The following is an 8,904-nucleotide window of genomic DNA, read 5'->3' on the forward strand; positions in this document are numbered from 1 at the left end:
CACAAGACGAAAAACGAAAAAAATGAAAACGTCTTGCAAGTTTGTTTCTTTTTTCTTAAAACCGTTAATACCCAGGGTGACTTCGAGGAGCAACTCATAGCACGCAGTGTGGTAGCCTTTTTTGAGGTTTTTGAAGACTTTGGTGATTTTTAAGACTTTGGGAAACTGTGCTTCGCAAGACGAAAAATTCGCAAGACGAAAAATTCGCAAGATGAAAAAACTCGCAGAACGAATTAATTTCGTCTTGCGAGGCACCACTGTACATTTGCCTGAGCCCCTGGGAAGCCAGTCAGAGTAGACTAGATACAGTGGTACCTCGGGTTAAGAACTTAATTCATTCTGGAGGTCCGTACTTAACCTGAAATTGTTCTTAACCTGAGGTACCACTTTAGCTAATGGGGCCTCCCGCTGCTGCCGCATGATTTCTGTTCTCATCCTGAAGCAAAGTTCTTAACCTGAGGTACTATTTCTGGGTTAGCGGAGTCTGTAACCTGAAGCGTCTGTAACCTTAAGTGTCTGTAACCTGAAGTGTATGTAACCCGAGGTACCACTGTACTGCTAGATGGACCAACAGTCTCAGCAATGCCATATATTTTGATGGGAAATCATAGTAGAGTTTGAAAAAGAGAGGATGCATTACGCTTTGTTGAAAGCAATAAAAAACCAGAAATGCAAGTGACTTGCTATCCACATGCAGACTGAGGCTATGCTTCCTATTTCTAAGGCAGCTTGTTTTCCTTTACAATTAAAGTCCCAACAAGAAATTTCCATAAGGGCATCAAGTGGTTTGAAACAACTGCTGTCTCTCTCATCAACAAAGCTTGGTATGCATGTTCTGCTGCTGCTTCAGCAGGCTAATTACTCTGCTATCAGAGAATTCTTGAGTTGCGGAAGACTGACGTGGTTTCATGTTAATTTATTCAAAGCTGAAAAGCTACATTGATCAGGCAGTTGTGAAACACGCTGACTTTTGATTTATCTTTTCCAGTTGCTGTGCTTTAATTTCTGTGTAAGGAAATGTGGGGAATAGTAGAATTTGCTTTCACGTTTCACTTCTCTTCAGCACCTACCGTATTTTTCTATAGGGCCCTATAGGGCGCACTGGCCCATAGGTAATTACACCAATACTAACAATAATTCTTATTTTGAAGTAAACCCAAGGTTACTGAAAATAGTATAAATTTTCTGTTGTTTTTATGAATTTCAAATTATATGAATGTTGTTACAATGTACACGTTGAAAAATCACTAGTGTTGATGTCCAACATGAAATTCCTGTAAATGTGAAAAACAGTCACTGACTAAAATGAGGGTGTGTTTGGCTTTGGCTTTTTATAAAAAATGGTATCAGCTTTGTCATGAGCACCATTCAGTAAGTCCCCTTCACCCCAGTTTGCATGATCAGCTCTGACCAGCTCACTATATATACTTCTAGACAATCTGTTTACTGAGCATTTATTCTTATTTGTTTTTAGGGAGGTTAGATAATGTTGCGTCAAGCAAGTGTTGATCCCACATTTTCCAGTGCATACTGCCATCCTCTTCCTTACCACAAAAAGGCCAGTTTTGTCAGGAATCACCTTTGTTGTGCAAGACCTACACATCAACTTAGTTTATTTTAGATCTGGTACTGAAAACGTATTCTTAGGCTTAACCAGCACTTAGTGGCATAATTCATAATACATAATTCAAAATACATAATTCTGTATTTTGTTCCTGACTCTTGCTGGCAAAACTTGAGGTTCTAGTTAAATGAAAAAAGCAGATCCAGCAAACCTAAATTCTGCTCATCTTGAAGTGATAAGTTGCTGCTGGCTATGGGTGTTTTTGTGTGGGAGAACAGCAGATCTGGGAGATGTCTAGATTTATCTACTAGACTTCTGTCAAATATCTGGGAAGATTTGTCTTCCTGCTTTCTCTAGAGCAGGCTTCCTCAAACTCGGCCCTCCATATGTTTTGAGACTACAATTCCCATCATCCCGGACCACTGGTCCTGCTAGCTAGGAATCATGGGCGTTGTAGGCCAAAAACATTTGGAGGGCCGAGTTTGAGGAAGCCTGAGAGAGAGAGAGAGAGAGAGAGAGAGAGAGAGAGAGAGAGAGAGAGAGATGAGGCTATGAGGAGGCTATGATAAATAGCTAGGGAGTAGGAAACAAGTTTGTGAATGGGATGCTTGGGATAATAACTCCTGTTCCATGTTATATTTTATTAGCTGTTGACTGGATTTTTTTGACATTTTGATGGGTTAGTGGCTATTTGCTTTATTGTAATGGGTGTTAACTAGGTTGTTTCTTAGCCTACTAGAAGACGCTGAATTTCCTTTCTTTGCTTTAGGCTTCAGAGTTGTTTTGAAATGCTTGATCTAGTAGCTACGGTATAGCATGTTTCATAATTGGCTTTATTGATTTTTTTGCTTATTTAAGCATATTTCTAGCCTGCCTTACCTCAATCCATCATGGAACTCAATGAGGCACAAATAGGTTTGCCAAGTGCTTCCTCTCCCAACCCTGAACAGACCCACGCCTACATATGATGAAGGCTTCTCAGAAAGATGGATTCATAAAGTGCCCTCAAACCATGCCCACGGATGAGATTTCTGTTTTGATGTGTTTGGATTATTATAACCCACCATTTTTATTTTTATGTCCCATCAGAGGCATAGCAAGCCCAGGTGATATCCGGTGCGGAACCTTTTTTGTCATCTCCCCACACATTGACAGCTCGGCGTAGACTTGGGAGTCATAGGCGGATGCCAAATATCCGCTCCCCCTTCCTACGCCTCTGTGCCCCCACCCCTGCGACTCCCAAGTACCCCAAACTGTTGGGAGAAGGGAGGAGCTATGCCACTTTGCCGGAGCGCTGGCAAAGCTGCGTCCTCTTGAAAGCTATGGCTCCCGTCCATCCCCCTCCCTTCCCTGCTTGCTGTAAAGCGGTAAAGCGGGAGCCACTTACAGCGAGCCAGGGAGGGAGGGAGGCTGGGCCAGCTCACCGTAAGTGGCTCCTGCTTTGCTGCTTTACAGCGAACTGGGGAGGGAGGGAGGGCCGTGGCTCCTGCTCACCCCCTCCCTGGCGTACTGTAAAGCAGCAAAGCAAGAGCTGCTTACGGTGAGCTGGGGAGGGAGGGAGGGGGAGCCGTTGTATGTAACGGTTTGCCGCTGGCGCCACCCGAGATCTGTACAGACAGTGGCAGGATCCTCTACTTGCGGCTGCAGTGGCGGTGGAGGGATCATCCACTTGCGTGCAGCGCTCGGGCGGTGCCGGCGGCAAACTGCTATGTACAGCACATGTGTGGCGTCGCTACGTACAGTGCATGCGTGCGACACTGCACATGCATTGTACATAGTGGTTTGCCACCGGCGCTGCTTGAACACCGCACGGACGGTGGTGGGATCCTTTGCTCACAGCTGCAGCCGCTAACAGAGGATCCTCCACATGCAGCTTCGGCGGCGTGATGGCTGCTCGCACCCCTGCGCCCGGGCCAGGGCAGCAGTACAAGCACCCCGTGGGGTGCCTTGCTGTCACCCTCCCAAACATGGAACCCAGGTCGCACCCCCCCGCCCCCACCTTGTGACGCCACTGTGTCCCATGCATCTCTTTTAACAAACAAACAAATAACGCCTTTCCTTAAACCCAGCCAAACTGTCAAAAACAGGTTTCCACCCCATAGGGTGGAATCCATCCATACCAAAACGATACTATACTGATGGTCCATTCACAAGCAACCACTGTCACCAGCAACTAAGATGTCATGTCAAAGCCTAGATGAGAGACTAGTTTCCCTACTGGGCATAAGACGGCAGCATGGTGATTGCCACATTTTCGCCTCTGTGCAAATAATATCCACCTCCTGGAATCGGTAGTACATTGAGGACAGCCTGGCAACAGGATTATGAAGGATGTGTTACTCGAAAGAAAAAATTCCTTCCAGTAGCACCTTAAAGACCAACTAAGTTAGTTCTTGGTATGAGCTTTCGTGTGCATGCACACTTCTTCAGATACACTGAAACAGAAGTTGCCAGACCCTTCTATATAGTGAGAAGGTGGGGAGGGGTATTACTCAGAAGGGTGGTGGGAATGGGAGATTGGCAGATAGCTGAGATGAGCCTGTTGACGACTCTTAACGACTGCAATAGGTCTTACAGGAAAAGGCAAGGGGTGAGAAGGTGAGAAATGGCTTAGTCATGTATAATGAGATAAGAATCCAATGTCTTTGTTCAGACCAGGTCTCTCCATGGTTTTAAGTTTGGTAATGAGTTGCAATTCAGCAGCTTACTCGAAAGAGTTATTATTCCAGTCTGCTGCCAGCTGGACCTGAATTCTTAGCACTATTCACAGCAACAGATATGCAGATTGTTCTGTAGAGTGTTTTACTGAAGGGGAAAAAGCTGAAAGGAGATTTGCCTTCTACACTGTTTTCCCATGTGGCCGTAGCAGATGTTTCTGATGTGTAGATTCATTTATAGTGTCCTTTTTGTCAGGCTGGCTTAAAGCATTACAAGCAGAATTTTAAAAGAAAGAGGTAGGGAAGAGAAGAGTAGCGCTTCATATTTCGTTGTAGCAGCTACCAAACAGAGATAGCTACGCTGAGATTTAGTTTACACTCTAGTTTGTTTTTCCAGAAGTAGTGTTGTTGTTGCTTTCAGTTACCTGACTAATCATCTGATGAGAAAATATTGGGCATTCATTTGTTTCTAAACATAAAATCAAATGAATACACATTGAAAAGACATTTTAACAGCAATTATTTACATCACGCGGTTGATCAGAAGTGCTTACAAGCGATGATCAATTTACTAATGGCATCAAAGCATGGCAGAACTGGAAATAATCTATTGCTCCTTTGAATAGTTTTATAGAATCTAGAGAACACTGCTTTTTTGTCTAAGATAACCTATTATATTGTCTAAGATAACCTATTATATTCCAGTTTGAGAAAGATGCTTAAAAATTCCTTTCGTCAGAGACCATGTTTACAAATAAATTCCACAAGAATGATATAGACCTCATGCTTTCCACTAAGTTCTCTCTCTTTTTGTTAATTTTTGAAAGGTTTTCTTTTGTTATGCTGTCTTGTTATTTATTACTTGATATTAAAGTAATCATTCCAGGGTTGTTGTTTGGGGGGGGGTTACTGATTAAAATAGTGGTAACCATCCTATAATTCCTTGTGTCTCCTTTAAGGGAGGTGTGGAGGGTGGCAACACGCCTTCTCAGTGGTGGCTCCCAAGCTGTGGAATGCTCTTCCCAAAGAAGTTTGCCCAACCCCATCATTATCAGCATTTAGGAATGTTCTATGTGACACAATGTTTGGCTTTTTTCTATAATGCCTGTTTAAGGCAAAGTGTTTAAGGTTTTCGTTTGCCCCTGGAATTAAGCATTTTTCTTATCAGAGAAACAACAGCTATGATGCTAATACAATAATCAATAATTAAGAAAAAAGAACAAATGCAAAAAAGAGATGATGATGAAAGTAAAATGAAATAATAATGATGTGCTCAATAGTGCAGAACTATTTACCCTACGATTTTAAAAAATGATCCTGAACAGCAGGGTATGTTTAATAATAAAAAACAGCCTTGTATGCAGTATGAAAGATATTTTATTCAGGTAGTTTTAGCAGATAGTCTAGAATAGTAAATAATGCAAATACAAACTTATCTTTAAAAGATTGTTCTGTTATTCTAGAAGTCAGGTTTCATTAACAAGGTTTGAATAATCTTAGAGCTGGAGACTGAACACTAATGCAATTCTTGTTTTTGAACACTGCTGACTATCTTATCCAAATTAAACACTTCATCATTCGTAGCTGTTCCAGTGAAAGGTTTTGCTAACACACAGCATTTTACCAATTCAAGACAAAAGGCTGGGGTGTTGATATAAAACACTGTGAACTTTAAAAAACCAAAAACATAATAGACAACAATGCTAAAGAATAGGATCGTGATTGTGGGTTTTTTTCTCCTTATTAAAGATTACAAGCCAGTTTCTTATTTGCAGCAAGGAAATGGGAAGAAAGACTGATCACAAGCAGTGGGGGTAGTGTCTGAAGGCAAATAGGGCACAACTCACCAAGCTCAGTCTCCCCTCAGCCAGTTCCCACCTATCTACCTTCCTACTTACAACCAGTCCAGGGTTGGCACAGCCTGTCAGCTTCCCCCACCTTCGTCTCAGTGGTTTTTTTTTTTTTTTTTTTTTTTTTTGTATAACTCAGCAGGGAAGAGGATAGGGAGAAAACTAGAATTAGATGGCTCTGCCTGTCATCTGCACAGGTTCCATTTACTGTTTGGGCACCCTGCCATCCTCCCTACCAGTTCCAATGGACACCACCCACCACTGGATCACAGCACAATTTTTTAAGAGTTGGATCTTGGAAGCTACCTTGTCCAACTGGCTGAATTCAGGAACTACCAAGCAGGATGCATCCACAGCATTCCTGTCACACGGTCATCTGAGCTTCTCCTTTAATACTTCTAGCAAAGGAATCCAAGGCAGTCTGTTCCGCTGTCAAAGAGCTCCTACTGTTAGGAAGTTTCGTCTAATGTTTAGCTGAAATCTACTTCCTTGCAATTTGTACCCAACAGTTCTACTCATTTGTTGGGTACAATACAGAACAAGGCTTCTCCACTATCTGTGTGATAGTCCTTCAGAATTTTAAGAAAGCTATCATGTGTCCTCTCAGCTTTCTCTACTCCAGAGTAATCATATCCAGCTATTTCCTCATAGGACATGGCTTCTAGACCCCTCCCCATCCTGGTTACCTTCCTCTGGACATTGTCCAGTTTCCCAGTGCCCTTAACATGTGATGCCCTAAACTACACACTACCCTAGATTCTAGCTTAGTATGCTCATCATGACTGTTCAGCTGTGAAGGCAGGCTCAGAGCACCATGCACATACCATGAATCCTCCATATATTGTTACATACCACTACACTCACCAAGCAGTGAGAAATCCCAGGGGTTGCAGGTACTTAGCCGGGGTTTGGGATCCTTGGAAGGAGACACAGTGGAGACTGTGGTGTCTTTCAAATATATGGCTTATTTGCACATATATATAATGGGGGGGACGCGGGATGAGTGCTGCAACCCCAGAGTCGGTCACGACTGGACCTAATGGTCAGGGGTCCTTTACCTTTACCTATGATGGGGGGAGTGTTTCTCAGCATTAGCACCCCAAAAGGTATTGCTGCTCCCATACTCATAGTCTATTAAGCAGCAATCAAACATAGCTCTGTCTCTCCTATTGCTGCCTGCCTTTAGCTCAGCTCTCTCACACACTGCTTTTGTCTTCTGATTACCAGCCAGGTGAAGGAGGGAGCCCACCCATTTGCCTTAATGGCACAGAACAACTTCTTTTGTTATACTAGTAACAGTACTTAGATGGTAACTGCAGCCATCTCACATAGAAACTAGCCTGACTAGTATGAGATTGTAGTCCTTCCATTAGATTTTAACCCTTGCTAGATCTCAGATCCCAGGAATTAGAAGCGACTCAGGCACCATTCAGACTGACCCCCTCAAACTCATAACAATGTTATCTGTGGCTTCTTTTTTAGATCATATGAATGTTCTGTCTGGCTTGTATCAAATCAGACCCAAGTATGTTATCACAATGCTGCAGTCATTGAGTGTTCAACATGCAGGTGTGAACCAGCCCCCAATCATCAAACCATTGTAGTATGCCTTAATAAGTAACACCATCTTGTTGAAGGTAGTTGACCATTTACCAGCATAATCTCCCCCTCCCCAGTTTTCCATTTTTAATCATGGTCATATGAATTTGCTGGCAAATCAGGTTTTCTTCAGTTTCATCTAACCCAGATACCTCTTCCTTGCGTAGCAGTTAGCTGGATCCTGATTTCAAGGTACACACATCTCTAAGGTACAAGTGGAGCCTGTGTACTCCATCAGAAACTCAGGGGGTAACTAAAGGTGTGATCAAGATTTCTATTTTATAATCCAAAGTAAAAGGAAAGGAAAGCAGGAGACAGGGTGCAGCATAGAACTGAAGGATTGTGTGTCAGAGAAAATCTGATGTGAATAATGCCTTAACCAATCAACTTGATTTCCTTTCTCTCTACATTACCAGACTTGTATCAGAGTACCTTTTTCAATTATATAAGCTAAAACAGAACAGGCTACAATTTAATCATGACAAATATAGTCCGGCAATTGTCACAAATCACCAATTCCCTTTGCAATTAATAGAGCCAGCTTGAAAAAGTGCAAAGTGTTAAGGAGAAGAAAATGCTGTAAAGTCAAGATAAAATACCTATAAATCTGACATGGACTCTTCAGTCCAACAGAAAATCAAGGTTAAATGCAAAAGTGATCAGCATCAAAACACAAGTCTGGCAACCTGACAATGCACTTTTAAAAATGAATCATTCTTTACTTTTTGCTAGGATGTTATTTAACCCAGAATTACCGTGCATGAGATTTATATCAGCCTCCAAGACATGATCGAGTTTCAGCAAGCAGCTTCACAAGGTCATCGGGAATAAGTACAATCCTGCATTTAGTCTGAAAGAAAGGAAGAAACAAGTGGAATTTCAAATATCTAAGACATGGTTATTTAAAATGACTTTGCAATTATCTAAGAGGCAAAACTACTCCAAATCACTTTGCCAAATCATTTATACATGAATACAAATATCTGGGGGGAAATTATAGCCTTGCGAATGGATACATTTTTCAGTCCCATCAGTGGGGAGAAACAATAAGGTATATTTTTCCTGCCAAAAATGAGAGATGCAGCATAAATTGTGTGTGTGTGCGCCAGAGATAATAGGTAGCTCAAGAAAGTTTTGAATTGTCATCGTCATATGATGAATAAACAATATCACAGAAGGCAGAGCTCTTGGCTACAGTCCAACAGCAAATGCCAGCCCTTCCACAGGCACAGCC

Source organism: Podarcis bocagei, assembly GCF_964188305.1.
Source record: "Podarcis bocagei genome assembly, chromosome: 9".
Classification (NCBI taxonomy): domain Eukaryota; kingdom Metazoa; phylum Chordata; class Lepidosauria; order Squamata; family Lacertidae; genus Podarcis; species Podarcis bocagei.